The following is a 23,319-nucleotide window of genomic DNA, read 5'->3' as shown; positions in this document are numbered from 1 at the left end:
GTGTGTTTTTGTGTAAGGTATCATCAATTCAGAAGATGTGAAAGACTATGTAATTGATTGCTGTTTTTAGGTTTCTGCATAACAGTTTGGTTTTGAAATGACTTGTAGTGATACTATGCTTAACATGAGGCTGTTGAATATGTATTGGCATTTTATCACCTTACCAGCACAAGCTGAATCTTCATTCTCAGAAGAAGAAGAAAAAAAAAAGCTCAAAATTTGCTTAATTAGATAAAAATAAAATTGGACAGGATCTGGAATCATTTTGGTCATATACATTGTCATTGCAAATGATCAAATCTTACATAATTCCTTTTTTGGGGGCGTTGACTGGACAAAATATGATTCAAAGTCAAGTAAAGTAGAAAATTTTGAGATGTGGTAGTCTTCCCAATTACAATGGCATACTTATATATCCACCTCACCTTTCTACTTCTACATCTCAACTCAATTTCTCATCTCCAAAATGCCAATTTCTTTGCTACAACACATATCTTCTCATCTCTTTAATTTCAATAATTATTTGCCTGACATGCTGACAAATTTTGGTCATGCATACAACTTATGCCAAGATGACCACAAAACATTGTTACTTGAGCTGAATAAGGACTTGAAATTCAGTTCTTCTGTTTCAAGAGATGTAGGATGAGATATATAATTTGGAGTAAATAAACACTCCCTCCGTCTATAAAAAAAATTATCATATTGTGGATAACACGTATTTTAATAAAATATGAGTCGAGTAATTAAATATTTCACTTTAAATATGAGTGGAGTTGTATGGAGTGTGGATCCTACTAATACAAATGAAAGTGATAATTTTTTTGTGAATACACCGATAAAGAAAATGTGGCAAATTTTTCGGAAGGGGCAAGAGTATATTTTATGGTTAGGACTTACGAATATATTTTGAGCACTACTAAACACACATAATATGTGCGCACATAATGCCCTTGAAAATTTATTACCTAATTTAAATTATTGTTAGTACTAAATTACCCTTAATTCATATTGGAAAATTTCTAAAGATTGTTTTCTCTTTTATTACTGCATCAATTTTGGAAACAAAATATTGATATAGCCACTAATCAAGATCCTATCAACTTAGATATGCTCACTTTATTTTAGAAAGGATATGAACGATTTTATTGAATTTTGTTATTTAAAATACTTCATTAATCATGCATAATCCTATTAACTGATAATTCTATTAAAGAATAAAAATTCGTGAATAAGTTAATCTACGATTTATTATTTCTATATATCCTTTAAAAATGTCTCAATATTCCTCTAATATTTAATGGTACACTGTACTAAAAAATATAGGAGTAATACTTTTGTTTTGTTTTTCCTTTCCATTTTATTTTTCATTTTTTTTTTGTTTTTTCTTTCGTTGTTTTTATTAATTTATTTTCACAATTATAGTAATTACTTCCTATTTTATTTAATTTATTATAATATAAATTTATTGAGTAACTATCAATGTGCTCAATGCACGATAGTATTGTTTTTTTTATTTATATTCATTTAAAAAAATTAATTTGTTATTTCGAGTTTACTAATTTATTATAATATATTGTCCTATAGTATATTTTTATAAGTTATCAATCTATGTGCTCAATGTATGACATTCCAACAATTATAGTCATACATTGATGTTTTATAAGTTTTCTTTTAGTTTCACCAATTTATTAGTATGATTTATTCATTAACCTATATTTTTTATGAAATAATCAAAGAAAGTAGTTAACGTATGATATTATTCTAAACAATTCAGTTATCCCTTCATATTTTATACATATATTTTTTTCCAAGTTAACTAATTTAATGCAATATAATGTCTGGTAGTATAATTTCATTTTAGTAATCAATCGATGTGTCAACATATGACATTATTTTCACTATTATAGTAATTTCTTTTTATGTTTTAATTTATTATTTTAAGTTCACTAACTTATTATGATATATTGTCATATAATATATTTTTATTGAGTTATCGGTCGATGTGCTCAACGTATAACGTTATTATCACAATTATAGTCATTCATTTATATTATTTTTTTAATTTTAATTTCGCTAATTTGTTATGATTTTTTCATTAACTTGTACTTTTATGAAATAATCAGAGAATGTAACTAACGTATTAAATTATTCTTACCATTTTTGCTATTGCTTGATATTTTATATTTTTTTAGTTGCTCTTAATTTTTTAACTTATTAACTTATAATTATTTTAATATTTATTAATTTAAACAAATAATTATTCAATTCAATAAAAATGGATCCACATATTACTATCTTAAAAATATTTGCAAATATTCTATTGTAATGTGACAACTTTGTACCTTTCCTCTTCACATAAATCATACTAGTATATAATATTATCTTCTTATAATAGTGACATTGTCTCCAATTTTAAAAATTCAATTCAAAATAAATAGGATTACATAATAGTATGAAATATTGAAATTATTGGGCACGGTGACTAAAGATTAGAGTAATTCATGAGAGGTTGTATTTGCATATTCCAATCTCTGTTACACCATTCATGAATCCTTCTTTTGTCCTTATGTGTTTTTTCTTTATCTATTATTATTATTATTATTATTATTATTATTATTATTATTATTATTATTATTATTATTATTATTATTATTATTTTGAACCTTTTTATTTATATTATTTTTAGTATTTTTTTTCTTTTTTCATATTTAATCTTTCATTTTTATTATATTATTTTTATTTTCTTGATGACATCTTCTACACTCGAATATGTGCTACTATTTTTTTTTTCAATTGAACTAGTTTATCATTATATAGTGTCCTAGAGTATAATTTCATTAAGTAATTGATTAATGCGCTCAATGTATGACATTATTTTCACAATTATAGTAATTTCTTTTTATTTTACATTTTTTATTTCGATTTCACTAATCTATTATAATATATTGTCTTATAATACATTGTTATTACGTTATTGATTGATGTGTTCAATGTGTGACATTATTCTCATAGTTATAGCCATTCATTTATATTTGTAAATTCTTATTTCAATTTCATTAATTTAATATATTGTTTCCTGAACCTATTCTTTTATGAAATAATCAAATAATATAGGCAGCATATGATATTATTTAAACTATTATAACAATTCAAAATATTATTAATTTTGTCCTTATGTATTTTGGAAGCTTGAGTATTAAAATTTCTTTTTGAAAACATTATTAATTTTTTTTATCTTTTCTATTTTATTTTAATTTATTGCAAAAAAAAAAAATCATCAATATTGATATGTTTGATTTTTGTCTTGTTATTGTTTTATTAATGTTTTTTTCGTAAGAGATTCTATATATCTGATATTAAGAGGATGTTTTCCAGCGCCTCATAATACTAATATATTTGAATTTTGAATCTTTTTTTATACATATATTTGAGGGAAAACATGATTATCACTTATAATAATAAAAAATATATTCCTATAGATAAAGTCTTATAACAAAAAAAATGGTACAAAAATTTTGGCACAATTTTTGAATAAAATAGATTTCATTCAACCATGGCTTTCTTAATTGCGTAAAAAGTAATTAGAACAAAAAGTACTCCTATATATTTAATTCTTAACTACATGAGCGTTGCTTAAGGTGTTAGTTGAAGGAAACAAAGATTTAATTATTAAGGGAAGATTATAGATAATCTTTTTGTTGGGAACCTTGTTGAATATCCTAACCCTTGTTTTGATGATACCAAAAATCATAGGACTTAATTGTAATATACTAGAATTGTTTTGAACTCAAGTGTTAGAGTTCGTTTCTAGTTTAGTCTGCGGTGTCGAAGACTGAAGACTGAAGAACGAAGGGTTAAAGACTGAAGACTGCAGATCCCAACTGAAGTATCAGTTGAAGAATCATGTCACACCCCAATTCTTGAAGGAATAAATATAATCGAGGTGTGAATAATTCATAGAAATAAACAAGGGAAATACCTTGTTAAAACCCGAAATAGGATAGAAAGTCGGGCTATGCCCCTTTGGATCACAAGTTTTGTTTCATGCTTCTGACAACCGACATTCATTGGCATAAATTTAATAGTAAAGAGTCTAAGCTCGGTCAGGTATATCATTTGAAATTTAACATAAAGATCTTAAGTTGGGAAAACAAAAGACTGATATGAGTAATTGCTACAGCGGAAGTCTAACATAGGAATTTAACTCTAGCCTCAGCTCCGTCCCGTCAGCACCGGCCAGCCAACCTGAAAACATTTGAAAGTATTTTTGGGCTAAGTACTAATGTACTTAGTGGGCATGCATTTTCTGAAACATCTCATATTTTAATAAAGACAGTTTATCCAATCATACTTGACATGACTTAGAAGGTTTTAAAGAGAAATAACTTCTAAGCATGTTAAAACATTTTCTTTCATTTGTGCGCACATGTCACACTCCCTTTCCGTTACTCGCTGTGATCCCGGACCTTTTAGCCACCGACGGATCCATTTCTCCTTCTTACTTGAACTGAGGGCGTAACCCAGTCAAGTTCCCATTTGGGACCCAATGCTCCGGAACACATCCCGTCGAGCACCCTTATAACGCCTCATACATACATGATTAGTGCCCGAATGGAGATCAACCCACCGAGTCAGCTAATAGGTGTACACAATTCTCAAATAACGTGTTAGGTCAAGAGAGAACCTCGATCGATTCATGAATTGCGAGCCTTAAACGGAGCAGAGTGCACAAAATATTTTATTGGATAAACAGTTTGCATTTAATAGAATCAACAATTTGCATTTCATTGAAACATTTAGAGCTTAATAACTCAATCATACTTTATACATTTGGAAAGTAAGCCCACCTGGTTAGGCAAAGCCTGAAGATCATAATCACATATAAACCTGTCTTGGGAAAGCAGCGTTAATCCCCCTGGTCACAAAGCCTACAAGAAATTCTATTCTTAATAGGTCTCCTTAATCTTATCTTAAATCATAGAGGACGTGCTAGACATTCTTTGATTCATCACGCCGAGTTCTCAAAATTTAATAAATAATTGAAAACATTTCTCTTGAGTTAAGAACACCAACAATATTCTTACTTGTCTTTCTTTAATAATTGGAATTATAATTAAAACCAATTAAATCATGATGCAAATGCATAGCTCATTTCATACTTTAATAATGTAATAAGTAATTATTTGAAAATATGCACTTCATGATGCTAATAATATTATAATGCAAATAATCTTTAAAATAATTTAATCAAACTAATTATTAGTCTAATTAAATAAAATAGGGAAGCCATTTAAATAGATGAAATAGAGCCCATGCTTAAATAAATAATAGCCCATACCAATTAAAAGATGAGGCCCAACTCAATAAAATAGGAATGGCCCAGACTGAATAAAATAAATCGGGCCCAGCTCAATTAGGCCCAGCCCTAATAGCCCAAAAACCTCTTTTCTTCCTTTCCTCCCTCACAGCTGCGCCTCTTCTCCCCCATTTCGTCTCTCTCTCCATTCACTCTCAAAATGAAATCCACTCAACTCTCTCTCGGCCTTCCGGCAACAGCAGCCGAGCCACCGTCGCCGACACCCTCAGCAATACCCAGCCCAGACCACCTCTCTCTCTCCAGCCGTGGCCGGGCAGCAGCGGCACCGCCGCCGTGCCCTGCCTCCCTCCGCTGATCCTATCGAAGCAGTCGCCCATCCCCCTACCCTCTGCTCCCTCCGGCCGACAGCAGCGAGGACCGCCGCTGACCGCCGCCCCCTGACCTCTAGTCCAGCCCTCTGCAACCCCAGCTCAGTCCATCTCCCTCTGTTTCCGGCGAGTAGCAGCGGAAGCCGCCACTTCGCCGCCCCTCCACCGACTCACACACATACCGCACATACTCAACAGGACACACATACACAACAGTCAAGCCTCGACCAAGCCTCGACATAGCAAGTTCGAAAAGTTAAAGCTTCAAGACTCTTCTTTCATAAAGATCTTTTCTTTTCTTTTCCTTTCAATGAATCATGCTTTCATTTATAAATATATGCACAGACTATGAATAAACATGTATACAGATTGTATGCATTTATGTAAATAATTTGTCATGCTTGTGAATTTGTTATGAAAATATTGAAATCTTGGTTGGTGTTCTGTACAAACGAGATAGCTGTGTGTGCTTGAAACAGAGGCAAAGTAAATTGAGGTAAACACCTTGTGATGTCTGTGTAGGGGAAGAGTTCTTTGAATGGTGGTCTCTTGTTGTATACTTGAAACTCCATGGATAGGCTGGAACGAGAGAGTAATTTGAAGGATATTTGAGTTGCTTGCGAGCTATAGTTATTAGTGTGTGATGGAAGGAGGACTTTGGCTGATGAGATAAAGAGTGAACCTTCTACTTCTTGCGAGAATGGGGTGAGTGAAATTGTGGGAGAGGTGGTGAATAATGCAATGTTGCTGCAAGCTCAATTTATAGGCAAACTTAGCCGTAATAGTTGAAGACAATGGCAGTAATAGTTGAAAACAATGCATCAACTTTTGACAATGAGATTATTTGCCGTAAATGCATGGAAATTGGCAAGAGCTGTGAATAGTAGCCTATGTGCTAGCCCATTTGACCAACAGCAAGAATAGATTTGTTGTCGTGTAGTTCAGTTTGGAGGGGAGTTGGTGGCTGCCAATTGCCAAGTGTGGCTAAAAGTTGAAAAAAACTAAATGTAGGAGCATGGCTCTTGATGGGAGTCTAAGTGAGGTGAGTGATGATTTGACAATTAAAACTGTCTCATAAAAGAATTGTATCTGTAAAAATCTTTCAGGATAAAATTGTCGAAATTGTAATAATTCTTCAGGATTTGCTAATTAAAAGCTCGTGAAAATACTTGAATGTTAAATTAAATAAATATGCAATACATATAAATTTAATAACTAAATTTACAAATGCTTTTGTAAATCATTTTCGTTGGAATTAAAATAAATTCTTTTTCTCAATCCGGCGTGAATCTTCTTAAATCTAAGAAAAAAAAAATACTCTAAATATAGCTACGAGGAAACGGGGTGTTACATTCCTCCCTCCTTATAAAAATTCCGTCCTCGGAATTGCATATTTGGTATTCTAGTTTGGGATACTAGACTTTCATTATCAGTGCGGCTACATAGCTTGATGCTTATCACATTTTCTAATCGTGAAAATGCTACGTCTCATGTCTCGAGAACTGTTGACAAACGAACTCATTCTAATCATACTATGCTTATCGTAATCAAAGAAGATCTTATTGGGACAACTATATAGTACGAGTTTATACATTGGGATGACTAAATTGACAATCACCGAGATCATAGTCATGTGGGCTGGCCAGACCCAGCACGGCGAGTCACTCAGTCAAATGGGAGCTTCACTCCCAATCATGTCAACTTCTTATTTCTTATAAAGCTCTAAGTCAACTTCTAACTTAAAGCACTTACTTCTAAGTACTTCAATCATAATCATTGGTACCATATAGGTCCATTCTATGTCGTTCTAGCGGTGCTACCACGACTAACATTCTTAAGACATTCTTGGGTGGTTCTCAAACAGTTTGTAAAAGAATTCATCATTCTAATCATATAGGCAGTGAACCTAAAATGATAACATAAAGCTTTCTCATCATTCATTCATACATACATACATACATATATTTGCTTTCTTTGAAATTTTGAGTCATATGGACATTAAATGTCCATTTCATGAAAAACTTTGCTTATGCCGGAAAGATTCAAGGAATCTAAGTCGACCATACATACATACATACATTGATTCGTTGAGGGCTCGGGTTGTCCCAAACACGAAATACATTCATTAAGTCGTTATGGGTTCGGGTAGTCCCAAACACGACAAAAAGTATTCACATAGCATCGTAAACATAAGGCGCACATTTTCTTGAAAACTTTCATAACATCTGAAATACATATATGTATATTTTTGAAACTATTATCGTACCTTAGTTGCGGCAGTGTGACGGCGAGCTGAGGGCTACTGACATTCTTAGAAGTCTTGAGATACTATTCTAGACTCGACATCAAAAAGCTTATGGTTATCAGAAACATGAAAGAAAACTCATGCTCTGATACCATTCTGTCACACCCCAATTCTTGAAGGAATAAATATAATCGAGGTGTGAATAATTCATAGAAATAAACAAGGGAAATACCTTGTTAAAACCCGAAATAGGATAGAAAGTCGGGCTATGCCCCTTTGGATCACAAGTTTTGTTTCATGCTTCTGACAACCGACATTCATTGGCATAAATTTAATAGTAAAGAGTCTAAGCTCGGTCAGGTATATCATTTGAAATTTAACATAAAGATCTTAAGTTGGGAAAACAAAAGACTGATATGAGTAATTGCTACAGCGGAAGTCTAACATAGGAATTTAACTCTAGCCTCAGCTCCGTCCCGTCAGCACCGGCCAGCCAACCTGAAAACATTTGAAAGTATTTTTGGGCTAAGTACTAATGTACTTAGTGGGCATGCATTTTCTGAAACATCTCATATTTTAATAAAGACAGTTTATCCAATCATACTTGACATGACTTAGAAGGTTTTAAAGAGAAATAACTTCTAAGCATGTTAAAACATTTTCTTTCATTTGTGCGCACATGTCACACTCCCTTTCCGTTACTCGCTGTGATCCCGGACCTTTTAGCCACCGACGGATCCATTTCTCCTTCTTACTTGAACTGAGGGCGTAACCCAGTCAAGTTCCCATTTGGGACCCAATGCTCCGGAACACATCCCGTCGAGCACCCTTATAACGCCTCATACATACATGATTAGTGCCCGAATGGAGATCAACCCACCGAGTCAGCTAATAGGTGTACACAATTCTCAAATAACGTGTTAGGTCAAGAGAGAACCTCGATCGATTCATGAATTGCGAGCCTTAAACGGAGCAGAGTGCACAAAATATTTTATTGGATAAACAGTTTGCATTTAATAGAATCAACAATTTGCATTTCATTGAAACATTTAGAGCTTAATAACTCAATCATACTTTATACATTTGGAAAGTAAGCCCACCTGGTTAGGCAAAGCCTGAAGATCATAATCACATATAAACCTGTCTTGGGAAAGCAGCGTTAATCCCCCTGGTCACAAAGCCTACAAGAAATTCTATTCTTAATAGGTCTCCTTAATCTTATCTTAAATCATAGAGGACGTGCTAGACATTCTTTGATTCATCACGCCGAGTTCTCAAAATTTAATAAATAATTGAAAACATTTCTCTTGAGTTAAGAACACCAACAATATTCTTACTTGTCTTTCTTTAATAATTGGAATTATAATTAAAACCAATTAAATCATGATGCAAATGCATAGCTCATTTCATACTTTAATAATGTAATAAGTAATTATTTGAAAATATGCACTTCATGATGCTAATAATATTATAATGCAAATCATCTTTAAAATAATTTAATCAAACTAATTATTAGTCTAATTAAATAAAATAGGGAAGCCATTTAAATAGATGAAATAGAGCCCATGCTTAAATAAATAATAGCCCATACCAATTAAAAGATGAGGCCCAACTCAATAAAATAGGAATGGCCCAGACTGAATAAAATAAATCGGGCCCAGCTCAATTAGGCCCAGCCCTAATAGCCCAAAAACCTCTTTTCTTCCTTTCCTCCCTCACAGCTGCGCCTCTTCTCCCCCATTTCGTCTCTCTCTCCATTCACTCTCAAAATGAAATCCACTCAACTCTCTCTCGGCCTTCCGGCAACAGCAGCCGAGCCACCGTCGCCGACACCCTCAGCAATACCCAGCCCAGACCACCTCTCTCTCTCCAGCCGTGGCCGGGCAGCAGCGGCACCGCCGCCGTGCCCTGCCTCCCTCCGCTGATCCTATCGAAGCAGTCGCCCATCCCCCTACCCTCTGCTCCCTCCGGCCGACAGCAGCGAGGACCGCCGCTGACCGCCGCCCCCTGACCTCTAGTCCAGCCCTCTGCAACCCCAGCTCAGTCCATCTCCCTCTGTTTCCGGCGAGTAGCAGCGGAAGCCGCCACTTCGCCGCCCCTCCACCGACTCACACACATACCGCACATACTCAACAGGACACACATACACAACAGTCAAGCCTCGACCAAGCCTCGACATAGCAAGTTCGAAAAGTTAAAGCTTCAAGACTCTTCTTTCATAAAGATCTTTTCTTTTCTTTTCCTTTCAATGAATCATGCTTTCATTTATAAATATATGCACAGACTATGAATAAACATGTATACAGATTGTATGCATTTATGTAAATAATTTGTCATGCTTGTGAATTTGTTATGAAAATATTGAAATCTTGGTTGGTGTTCTATACAAACGAGATAGCTGTGTGTGCTTGAAACAGAGGCAAAGTAAATTGAGGTAAACACCTTGTGATGTCTGTGTAGGGGAAGAGTTCTTTGAATGGTGGTCTCTTGTTGTATACTTGAAACTCCATGGATAGGCTGGAACGAGAGAGTAATTTGAAGGATATTTGAGTTGCTTGCGAGCTATAGTTATTAGTGTGTGATGGAAGGAGGACTTTGGCTGATGAGATAAAGAGTGAACCTTCTACTTCTTGCGAGAATGGGGTGAGTGAAATTGTGGGAGAGGTGGTGAATAATGCAATGTTGCTGCAAGCTCAATTTATAGGCAAACTTAGCCGTAATAGTTGAAGACAATGGCAGTAATAGTTGAAAACAATGCATCAACTTTTGACAATGAGATTATTTGCCGTAAATGCATGGAAATTGGCAAGAGCTGTGAATAGTAGCCTATGTGCTAGCCCATTTGACCAACAGCAAGAATAGATTTGTTGTCGTGTAGTTCAGTTTGGAGGGGAGTTGGTGGCTGCCAATTGCCAAGTGTGGCTAAAAGTTGAAAAAAACTAAATGTAGGAGCATGGCTCTTGATGGGAGTCTAAGTGAGGTGAGTGATGATTTGACAATTAAAACTGTCTCATAAAAGAATTGTATCTGTAAAAATCTTTCAGGATAAAATTGTCGAAACTGTAATAATTCTTCAGGATTTGCTAATTAAAAGCTCGTGAAAATACTTGAATGTTAAATTAAATAAATATGCAATACATATAAATTTAATAACTAAATTTACAAATGCTTTTGTAAATCATTTTCGTTGGAATTAAAATAAATTCTTTTTCTCAATCCGGCGTGAATCTTCTTAAATCTAAGAAAAAAAAAATACTCTAAATATAGCTACGAGGAAACGGGGTGTTACAAATCAGTTGAAGATTGATTACTTAATGCGCGCAAAGGACTGATACTAAAGTCAAGTATCAGTTGAACATTCCTCCTAGGACTGATCTTCAACGTTCAGAGGAAGCCACGTACGCACAAGTACAGCCGCATTAAATGCAGAGATTTCAGGATCTTATCTCTGCAGAGGTCATTCCTATCTGGTGGTTACTTTTCAGAGACGTCACATCTCCTGTCCATCAAAGAGAGCCGTTTCCACCCAGACAAGAAACCTCGAAGATTGAAGCCTCGGCCCAAATTCGAATTGCTCTCCAACGGAAGAAATCTTGAGGATGATTTACGCCAACGGATCTATTCAAGAGTTCTCCTACAAATAGCGCTCGAGGATCACTTCAACCTTCACCGATTCAACAACATAAGCTGAAGCTCTGCCGAAATTGCTACTCAGCCTTAGGCTTAAACTCCTCATAGCTTGAATCGAAGAAGAGAATTCCAAAGCCAAAATCAGTCACTGCTGATTACATACATTCTCTTAGACCCTAGGCATATATTTGTTTACCCAGAAGCCAAAGGTCAAACTTGCTTCAAAGAACTTGTTCTTTGTAAGTATAGTTGGCACTCGTTCAAACCTCCCCCCCATAAGAGTGTTTTGAGTAATTCGGAGGTCAGAAGGGTTTTCTGACTCTGAGAGTCTTAGCACGGGTTGTGTTAAGCAAGGGAAATCCTACGCGAGTGAAGCGCGGGTACTGGAGAAGAGTTTTCTTCAGTGTACGGTTGTGTGCACCCGGCAAGCACACGGTTTGGTTTGCAGTGCACATGTTAAGCACTTGCGGAGTGGATTGTTGGTCTGATCAACCAACCGTGGATGTAGGAAAGGGTTTTTCCGAACCACGTAAAAGTCTCTGTGTTGTTTACAGCTTTCAGTTTTACATTCTTACTTGTGTTATTTCATTTGATAAAACTGAACACTGACTAACTGCAAAGAGAAACCATAACCAACAACTTGCTCCACCGAGGCTATTTTGAAACTAAGTTTAATTTCCGCTGCGTATGATATCAGTCTGACAGATCTATCTTTCGATAGTCAGGAAGAGTGTTATCATCTCTGTTTTAGCGAACACGACTGAAGCCCTTACTTGCATCAGTTAAGTTCCAGCAACATAACTGATAACTCTTTACTGAAGAGCTTTCAGTATCAGTCTTCAACCCTGTTTGGTCAAAACTGATTTCAGTAAAACAGCCGTCTTTGTTTGCTTGTAAAGTTTCGTTTTGATCTCTGACTGAGATCCCTCTGATTGAGGTCGGTAGATTGATTTAAAAATAGCCTATAGGTGTATTCCCCCCTCATACACCTATTCGAGACCCTCAGGACCTAACACTTTTCCCTAATAATCATCATGGATAATTATGTAAATTACAATTTCAACTAAAATAAACTTAATTTCTTAATTTATGGAAATATGTAAAATGACAAAAAATCCAATTATGTGCATTTATCATTATTCATATATTTTATGGTTAACTGCAAATAAAAATACACAATCTCATCTTGATTTGTTGTAATTGGGATCACCCTTGACATTTACAGCTATCGAAATTGTGACGTGGCTTGATTTTGTTTCTTAATACATGTGGATTGATTTAAAAAAAAACGTGGACATACTATTGCGACGTCATATATGAGAAGTAAAAAAAAATCACGTCGCAATTCTGATCGCCAGAGAAATTAGAGGCGATCCCAACTGCAATAGATAATTTTTTATCACTGTAGTGAACCCAACTATTTTTTGTATTTTTTTTATAAAATTAAACGTAAATTGCAAAGAATTACGACGAAGAAGAGAGGCTGCAGGAAGAGATAGAGTTTGGGAATTGAGAGAGAGAATTGAGTTTTCATTTTCTAGATACCATGCTTCTTGCGCTACAACAGATACATATAGCCAAGTGGTCCCAACGACCTGCTACAGTAATAACTAACCAAGGAATTAACTGAACTAATCTTGTTTAAACATAAAAGCGGTACAACGTTTTAGTAAAGGGAACGCGACTCCCATTCACCAGATTAAATCACTTGTATCTTTGACTGCTCTTCTTTACTATTTTTGGTTGTATTGTGCTTAGTCCGACGTGTCATTAGTCTTACACGTCCTTTTCTTTTTAAATGACACGTGCAAACTTCGTTCAAAACGGATGACACACGATCCCGCCCTTTTTACTAACAAGCGGAGTGATCTACGTGCCACGTCTCCATTTGCACAGATTTCAAAAGTTTATTGAAACCGCCCTATGCACAATCTTTCACATTCTCTTCAAAAACGTTTCATCTTCGACTAAAAGATTTACTCAATCTCAGAGAAATCTTTTGTGCAAATTTTCCTTGAGTGTGTCTTTCTCTGCAAGACTAACAGTAAGGATCCACAGTTCAATCTCTGTGAGAATCATTCTTCAGACATTTGCAGAAAATCTCTCATTCAAAATTTCAAATGGGAAAACCAGCAACTCAACAAGTTGTATGTTACGAATCTTTCGTAACAATGGAAGCACTCAGGAATCGTGCTGAATTAAAAAGGATCAACGAAATCTTAGAACAACATGGATGGAAGAAGTTCATTCAATGTTCTCCGGAGTTTCTTCTCGACGAGTCGATCATCAGAGATTTCTACGACAACATCAAAACTGATGAATCGACTGGTGAACTCAAAACAGAAATTTCTGTTTTCACGAATGAAGACTTCTCAAACTCCACAAAGATTTCCATCAACATCTCTCAAGCAGCAAGAGAAATGTTCAACCTCCCGAATGACGGACCAGCTCCAGTCTTTGCCGATGATGAAGCCACGGGTCTAATGAGAGAAGCGCTGATGAACAATGCATCTGCCGACCGCAACATCACCAATGTTCTGAGCATTTCAAGACTACATCAACATCTCAGACCCATCGCCAAAATGATCAAGAAATGCTGGTTTGGCACTCTTGGATCCCCTGGTCATCTCTCAAGACCACACAAACTGGTGCTGATAGCCCTGCTTCAGAGAGGCCCATTCAACTGGGAGAAGGCCTACCTTCAGATTCTTGCTGAAGAGAAGAAGGAATCCCATTCCACCAAGCATCTGCGTCAAGGAACCAGAGTCTCGGCACTTATTCTCTACGGTGCAAAGGAGACACAATGTTTCTGGAAGAACACCACTCAAGTGTCTTCCATCATCCATCTGTTTGAAGGACAGAAAAGTTCAGTCAAAGGGAATGTCAGTATTTCAACTGAAATCCCTCTCCTCACTTCAGAGCCACGCTACAAGACTCGAAGCTCAAACAAAAGAAAGTTCGACAGCTTGTCATCTCCAGTCAAGATCTCACTTAACACTCCTCAGAGATCTCTCAATGAGGATCATGAAGAAGCTGCACCAAAAGCTTCAGAAGAAGTGCTAATTCCAAGCACTGAAACGACTCAGCAACAGGCTCCCACTGTTCCTCCACAAGATGAAGGAAATCAACAGCCAGAGGAGACACCAGCAACCAATGACAGAGAAACTGATTCCGAAGAACTTCCTCTCAGAGGTTTCTTTCACTACTGTCTGGAAGGGTTCGACAAGAAGGCAAAGTTTGATGAACCTGCTGACGTCAATGCTGCATCCTCATCCCCAGCCACTGTCAATAAAACTGCCCTTCTCAAAAATTTCATGACACAACTGTCCGAACACTGTGTCACAACCCTCTTTCCGTCAGTCTTAGCTTCCCTGAATCCTAAAGAGTTTCAGGATCTTGTCAGTTACTTCTTCTTCATCTTTGTCAAAACCCTACCCAAATCTCAATACAAGGAGATTGATGAAGTTCTCACTGAAGGAGTGACACACACCCGTCGTGCGGTACGGGTAAAATACTTGTGTATGCCCAGTACAGACAATACACGCTCCTACGTCTCACAACAAGAACTCAGTCTTAGTGGTAAGTGTAGGGTCGAATCCCACAGGGAGTGAGGAACCACTTTGTTCTCCAACGACAAACTGAGGTGTCACAATTCTCAATCTGTATACTCTGCACAAGAAATTAACAAGATCAATAATAAAAGGAGGGGAGGTTATTCGGTTAGGTCATAACTGTTGTTAACATTCGTTTCGGTCATAGGCATACTGATAATCCGTCCATGATCCATATAAACCCAAGGCGTGGCCCAAAGACATTGGGGCGTTTCAAGGGGTTATACTTCACATTTAGGATGGTTGATCCCATTGTGGTCACTTGGTCCGAAGGTCACACATTCCCCGGTCACAAGGCAGTGCTTCACTTCTCCTTAGATGGTAGTCATACCCGTTACTCGCCAAGTATGACCCTCACCAACCTTCTCTCCCGAGGTCCCCAACTCCGCACTTTGAGTGACACATGCTTCCTGGACACAACCATTTTCGGCTTTGTCAGCCGACCAGTCATAGACATGCTACGGCGCCGAGATTGCTTTCCTCGTTTGATAACCATGGCTTTATGCCTCGTCACAGTTGATGGATAGTCTCTAGAGAAGCCCAAGACTGAGGAAGGACAGTGTATCCCATCAATCCTTTCCCCACCTTCCAGATCTACAACGCCTTTTGTTGACGCTGCTCAGCTACTCGATGTTGGGTATACCGGTTGTCACGTTCTGGTATACCCTGGCCTTTACTTGGCACGAACAGTGTTTTACCAAACGGAGATCACCCATTAGGCCCCTACTGCCCATGGTTTGGCACAGATCCGTCTGGAACCACGAGATTCAACCGAAAGAACAAATGCCTCACGAATGTTTACATGTTAACAATAATTATTTCCACCCCTAAAACCTCACCTAAGGAATTACTCACACATAGCAGAATTCATAAATATGAAATGAATTAAACACATTATGGAACAAAAGGAAATACTTGAATAGATAAATAATACCAACGGCTTAAAGCCTTCAATCTTGTTCGAATGCAAAACACAGCGGAAATAGGAAAATAATACTGAAACGTAAATTGTTTTGGATGCCACACACGGAGAATTAAAGTAATAGTTAAAGTAAAACAGGAGTTCAAAAGGTGCCAAGAAGTTGTGCACGCTGCACATCATCAATCTTTTATACTGCCGAATGGTCGAGGTCTAACCCTAGCTGCGCCAGCTCCAAATCTTCGCCGGGATCTTCTTGCCTTTTTTAGCTCAATCTTTGATTGATCCGATTGAAGATGGCGTCCAGCTGCAAGCTTAGTCAACCTTTCCCATTCTTCAGATCCTTCCAGTTCCTTCCTCTTGCTTCCGCTTGCTCTCTCTAAATCTCCAAGATTCACTTTCCTTTCTTATCTTCGGCTGCCTGCTTTTCATGGTAGCGATCAGACGGATTGCTTTCTTCGGTGTGGTTCATACCAGGTGGGTTGCTTCAGGTTCCCATGCCCCAAGTTAGACTGGAGAGGTACTTGTTGGCCGAAGCTCCATGCTAGTAAACATAACATTGCAATCTGGGCTTGGTAATGCCCATTCCGACCACATTTTCTCCTTTTCCACCCTACTGACCTTCCTTCCTCCACAACTTCGTTTCCCCCCTGGACAGACCTGTACTGGCACAAATAAAGAGAAAAATAGGGCCAAATGGCCCAAAAGTCGAAGACGCATCAAGGAGAAATGGAAGCATTGGAGAACAACATCTTTGAGAAATTCAGAGTCACCAATGTTTGGGATGCTATCCACGACTGGGCACCCAACTTCAGATTGTACCTGACTTCCAAAGGTCTTCTCAAAGAAGATGATGCTGAGGACACTGAAGTCCATCATGAGGCTCCATCACATCAGACTGCTCCAGCCGACACAAGAGAAGAAGAAACGCCAGCTGAAGAGCAAGGACCTGCAAGAACTACCACTGATGAGAGATTTCAAATGCTGGACGAGAGGCTGCTCATTCAAGAAGAAGAAACATATGAGCTGAAAGTCAAAATAGCTATTCTTGAATCAACAGTCATTCATCTTCAACAGCAACTGGAATTTCAGAACAAATACAGCGGGGCTCCTGAGTCTGATGACGAAGACAAACGGGAAGAAGACAAAAAGGGAAAAGGGAAGATGATTGAAGAACCAAAAGGAAGTCCTCCAATGAAGTCAAGCAAACAACTTCGCATCAATTGAGGACTAAGGAAGATCAAGGAATGTCATCTAATCAGAAACTCTTTATTTTGTATATGATATTCTTAGATTATCTTAGTTCCTTCTTCCTTGTTATGTTCTTCTGCACATTTTTTGAAACATTGTCTTTTACTGATTTCAAGCTGATTTATGTTTAACCAGTCTTTGTTCTCTTCGTCTAATTTACTTGAGTTGATTTTGAATTATCTAATTTAGGGGGAACACTGTTTAAGCTTTATTAGTACTTGACTGTTTTCCTGACTGATTGTTGGGAACTTGTTCGTATTCGCTTTATGTTGTCTATTAAAGAAAATAGGGCCTATGAGTGATAATGATTAACTGACGACATTGCGTTTTGCATTGGATTTTCAATTTCCGAAAATCTCTTTTTGAGCATATCTTTTCAAATCATTGCACTCACTGTACGCCGCCTATTTTCAGTAAGAGATCATGCCAAATATTCCATATCAGTTTATATCTCTTATTTTAAGGTACACCTCTGACGGACATTTATTACGGACGTCAAAATTCATTAAAATTGATTTGGCGCGCAGATTTCAAATCGCCCACGTCTTTTCGATTGCCCTAGGAAACTGTTCATCTCCCACGATCACACTTTCTCCATTACGGCCACTCCTTATTCTTCCATCACTTTTGTACTTTTTCTAACTTTCAAAATCCACAGCAATCTACTGTGAGATCACTTCCTGCAAAATTTTCTTCACAGATTTCTTATTTGAAATGGCCAAGACTAACATGAAGAGGAATGACAACAAGAATAAGGCTCCGAGAGAGAAAGATGTCAGATATGAACAGACGGTGCACAAGGAATCCTTCGAGAAGAAGCCGGAATATACAAAGGTCTCAAAAATTCTTCACCGAAATGGATGGACCACGTTTATCACAAGTGAGCCGAAGTATCTACTCGACGACGCTGTCAGAGAATTCTACGGGAATCTCGAGTTCAACGATTCCGAAGAACTGATCTCAAAAGTCAGTATCACCAATGGGGCAAACTGTATTGAAGAGACTCTCAATGTCTCTGAGATTGTTAGAAAATTGTTCAATCTTCCGAACAGTGGATCTTCCCTTTCCAAACTGACTGATAAGGAAGCAAACGATACTCTCAAGACTGCAATGAAGGATGAATCCGAATCGATGGAAAGTCAAGTCACTCTTTCCCATCTTCATCCAGAGTTTGCCATGTTGGGCAAGATTATCCAGAAGTGCTGGATAGGCGCAACCGGAACTCCCGATAAAGCTTCTCAACCCCAGAAGAATGTCATGGCAGCTCTTTTGGAAAACAAGTCCTACAATTGGGAAGAAGCTTATTTGAAGCTTCTCTACAATGAAGCTCACAACACGAGGCCGGCGATGATGGTTCGGCAAGGAAACAGAGTTTCCCAGATCATCATCGAAGGAACAGAGAAGCACAAATGTGTGTTATGGCCAAAGATGATTGAATTCACAGACAGTCTTCGTCTCTTCAAACTGGCAAGAAGAGAACCCAAACCTTATCCAAAGACGAAGGTAATTGATATTTCTTCTCCAACATCATCTGACTCTGAAGCCCCTGATTCACCTCCATCAAATCCTCCTGCTCGCACGAATGTGCCACGCCGAGTCCGTTCCATCCTCCCTCAGAGACCCTCTAAAAGACCAACTGAGATGCCTTGGAAACTCTCTCCAAAATCCAAAGGCAAAATAGTTTTGGAAGCTGTCCCAAAACCAGCCTCCATCTTTATTTCAAAAGGTACTCAGGAAGCTGTTGAACTTCAGACTGAAGCTCAACAAAGTGCCACAAATCACCTCCGACGTATAATTGGTGATGTTGATACGTCATTAGAAGTCTACCGGAACCTTCATAGACTTCTCACGTATACCTTCTTGAAGACGGCGACATGCCCAAGAATCAACTGTCTTCACAACCCTGAAGCCGAAGACTCGTTCGAGATGGAAGAGGCTTCCCTAATCAGCCTCTTTCAAATTGAAAGAGTTTGGGATGTAATTCATGACTTTGACAAATTTGCCATGAATTACTTGTATTCTTCCAAACAATTCAGACGTCTCATGTCACTCAACGACGATGAGGGAACATCAAAGACACTTGAAGAGCCTCTCATGATAGAACAAGTAACTAATGTTCTCAGCTTTCCAGTTGGTGACACTGCTCCACCGGCGGAATCTGCTGCTGATCCTACCGTCGCTGAGCAACAGATGACTGATTCAAGCAATCAGCCGAACGTGACAACATCTCCTACAACAATTCCTGTTGAAGTTGACCGGACTAGCATCCCTGAAGTTGATGCTCCTTTGCCAAGAGAATAACACAGATCAACTGACAATGCTGATCGCCCAGCTTCTGAAGAACGAGACATCTCCGAGTCTCCTCAGCCTTCGTCGACACCCCTCATGAACACTGATGTGCCTACTCCTCTTGAAGGCATCAACATCAGTCAAGAGCAGTCAACTTCTCAGACCCCTGCTGAAGAAAGAGCAGAACGTCCTGCTCCAACCAGTCAAGCCGAGGCATCCACATCCAAAGCCCATGAAGATCGTCAGCAAGCGCAGAATTCTCCTGCCGAATCAGACATTCCAATAGAACACGTAGAGCTTCCTCGTGCAGAAGGACCTGTTCTATTTGATTCAGATGCGGAAACTGATGAGCGCCTCACCATCTGGAAACATAATCGGCCGCACAGGCATCTATTACGGATTTTCGACGATGAGGAAAAACTGATGGATGTACTGCTTGAGCAGCTTGCTGATCAACGGCTTGAAATCGACTTACTCCGACACGAGCTCGAACTACAGCATTGTCACGGAGCGGGCTCGACTTAATTGAGGATAACTAAGCCTGGAAGCCGCGACGAAGGACACAGTTATCGACGGCGATAGAAAGGGAGTTTCTGTCACGACCGGACTTAATTAAGGATAAATAAGCCAGGAAAACGTAACTAAGGACACAGTTATCGATGGCGACAAAAAAGGGGGTGAACAAATAATAGAGGATCGAACTAAAATTTATTTAAAGAAGGGAAAATTTATAATACACCTGATGTTTAGTCACAAGACTCGAACAGACTTGTAGGTTCAGATAAAACTGGCTTAACTGAAAGAACATAAAACCTAAGAGTACGCAGCGGAATAACATAATCTGATTACATGTATGAAGACATGTATCCAAGAGTTCATTCATTTAACTTATGACAAAAGCTCCGCTCTTCACTTCATCTCCATCAGCCACTGCTCAACCTGCACATTTAGAAATATATGCAGGGCTGAGTACAAAAGCACTCAGTGGGCACGTATGCCTAAATATAAAAATACATGTATCACAAAACTGTAAATTGTCATGTCATCATAAACAGTACAGCAAGGGAGTTTTTGTGAAATAGGCCCAAGCTTACTAAATTCGTTTGTGATTCTTAAAGTTCGTCTGATCAGACTAAGTTCTCTTGTATTCTATCATATCTGGAACTGTGTGTCGGAGAGGTGGCCACCTCTCACGAACACTTGACCGGCCAACCCGCTAGATGACTCACGGTCATTGGTGTACACTAGTCCTGGCAGGAAAGCTATCAACTGCTCAGGACCCGAATTCGATTGCATCATTGGCAAAGCCAAAGCAGATAGATATCATACTGAAATTGAAACATTTTATGGCAAGACAATACTTGAAATAACTTTAATTCAAAGATTTTGTAACGAAATAACTTGTTCAAACGGTAGCATTAAACTTGTTTGATAGATATATAAAACTGAAATTAACAGTTAAATCATCTCATGCATTGATTCGTATAAGAGGCCTACGATACGCAGGGGATCTCTATATACGTATAGTAAAGTAATGCCCACCTGATCCTCAGTGTGGAAGAGAGGTGATCTTAAGCGGTGGTACCGTCCTGTGAACCAATTCCTACAAGACGAGTTTTTAACTCTTAGCACATATCATGGATAACAAAAACCGTTGTCTACTTGGGATCTCTAGGTCAACCTATTCCCGGACTTACAACGCAAAATCGAACTAGGGATTATGCATTTTACATACGTTAGCTTATCTTGATGCCTTATCTAGGTTAACTCACTCATTTTCATGAAAACTTTGCACAAAACATATCCCAAACTCATCATGCACATATACATAATATTTCATGAAACATCCTTTAAAACCAACTTTCAAACTTAGAAAATAATTCAACAACTTGAGCTCTTAAGGGGCTGTTTTGCAACAGACACCAATTCTACCTCGGATCTCTAAATGAGGCTCCAAAGGACATTCTGGAAACTAGACATTTCAAGGATCATTCTTCAATTTGAATCGAATGAAACAGAGTTCAAACGAGCAAGATATGCCCACTCAAAGATGGGTACTTAACAAGCAAAAATCTGGAAATTTCAGATTTTCAGATTAGAACCAAGTCAATGGGCCTTCTTTAAAAATTCATATCTCCCATTACAAAAGGCCACTGGGAACTCCAAGGGTCAATCTGAAAACTAGGGAGAGAGTGTGACACTCTCCAGTTGAATTTATCCCAAGAAGATTCATGGTTTAGGAGATATTAACATCCAAAGTTCAGTGCACAAAAAGAGTTCAAGTTCGGCAGATTCAAAGTTTAATTCAGAAAAGCCACTTTAGGCTTTACCAAAAAATTCTACAAATGAACAAATAAGTTTCCAACATGTCAATGGATATTCAGTATAAAAATGGGCTTGAGAATCAAAGATTTAGGTTGGCCTTTGCCACCTCAAAGTCGTAGGTTTGTAAAACCTACTGGAGGATACACAGAATAAGAACTAGACTTCAAAGAATTATACCGGGCATTTCCCTCATCCAAAAATAGTGAGGCCAGTTTCAAACGAAAGATAAGGGAGTCTAGAGTATCATATTAATGTTTCAAAGGGTTTTACCGATTGAAACGTGACCTATGGCCTCCCAAAGATTATTTACCAGAAATGCATTCCAGACGGGCAGTGATGTTTAACAATTCATAAATAAATCATAAGAGCTCTAAAAATTCTGAAAATATACCATAGTGTAGAAAACATATAAAATATGATACATAATTAAGTTGGGAATTTTTGGGCACCGTTTGGACGGCTGAAATCGCCTTGCAAAATACTACCGGAGCAGTGTGCTTATGGCAGATTCGCAGCTTTACCTCATGCACGATTTTTCACCCAATAAACTCTACCAAAATAAACATCCAAGACCATAAAACATATCCTCACACAATATAGCACACATATGTGTAAAAATCCGTGGTCTTAAAGTATTTTCAGTTGAGAAGACAAAAGAAAACTCACCCTCGAAGCACAACCTTCACTCTAACTTTACGCCCTAGTTTTCCCATGCTCTCCCTTGCTTTGATACTCCTCTTGGGGCTTCAAGGGCTTCTATGGAGTGTGATAATGGTGGGAGAAGAGTCTTGGGAGTGGGGGAGATGTGGAGGGACGAAAATGGAGAGGGGAGAAGAGAGTGAGAGCACTTTCTTGCCTTAGCACTTTCTTGGAGTGAAAATGAATGGAATTGGAGAAGTTTGCAGCCACTCTTGCTTTTGGGGAGGCTATGCACTAAAAGTTGGGGTAGGATAGGGTGGGGCTGGCTGCCACCAATGGAAGGTGCCTTGTGGCATGCAATTTGGTAGTTCCAATGCCAAGTCATGATGGTTTTTTGTCCCCTTTTGAATTTTCCTTCTTTTCTTTACTTGTAGCGTTGGCAAGCGTTGGGATTGGGTGGCGTGAGTGGTGAAGTGATCTAAGAGAAGATCTCAATAAAATCCTTCGGTGTCGGTCACTCTCAGTATTAAAATACTGGTTTCGTGCTTGCTAACATCGATAAATGCTAAATTAAATCCGTAGATTTAATCCGTTCGTCATTCTAATACTTAAATTAAATCCGTAGATTTAATTAGCTTCAAAGTCGGAAATAATTCACGACTTAAGTAACAATGTGAAATAAACTCCATCTTGATAAATAACCCAACTTAGCTAAGTTGGTT

At 37.8% G+C, this 23,319-nt stretch overlaps 3 long non-coding RNA genes across 3 annotated transcripts; all 3 read right to left on the bottom strand.

Annotated features, from left to right (window-relative positions):
* Nucleotides 1–4,108: 4,108 nt before the first annotated feature.
* On the bottom strand, nt 4,109–4,931 carry LOC131017943 (uncharacterized). The gene is made up of 2 exons (XR_009099940.1): nt 4,851–4,931; nt 4,109–4,248 (listed from the first exon to the last, which is right to left on the bottom strand). It is a non-coding gene; the product is annotated as an uncharacterized LOC131017943 (long non-coding RNA).
* A 3,360-nt stretch (nt 4,932–8,291) lies between these two features.
* LOC131017942 (uncharacterized) lies at nt 8,292–9,098 on the bottom strand. The gene is made up of 2 exons (XR_009099939.1): nt 9,034–9,098; nt 8,292–8,431 (listed from the first exon to the last, which is right to left on the bottom strand). It is a non-coding gene; the product is annotated as an uncharacterized LOC131017942 (long non-coding RNA).
* Nucleotides 9,099–20,322: 11,224 nt separating this feature from the next.
* Nucleotides 20,323–22,848, bottom strand: LOC131017941 (uncharacterized). The gene is made up of 3 exons (XR_009099938.1): nt 22,625–22,848; nt 21,176–21,236; nt 20,323–20,572 (listed from the first exon to the last, which is right to left on the bottom strand). It is a non-coding gene; the product is annotated as an uncharacterized LOC131017941 (long non-coding RNA).
* Between the last annotated feature and the right edge of the window lie 471 nt (nt 22,849–23,319).

The sequence above is a fragment of the Salvia miltiorrhiza genome, chromosome 3 (genome assembly GCF_028751815.1).
Source record: "Salvia miltiorrhiza cultivar Shanhuang (shh) chromosome 3, IMPLAD_Smil_shh, whole genome shotgun sequence".
Classification (NCBI taxonomy): domain Eukaryota; kingdom Viridiplantae; phylum Streptophyta; class Magnoliopsida; order Lamiales; family Lamiaceae; genus Salvia; species Salvia miltiorrhiza.
The sequence above is the reverse complement of the archived record's forward strand: the minus strand, read 5'-3'. Positions and strand labels throughout refer to the sequence as shown.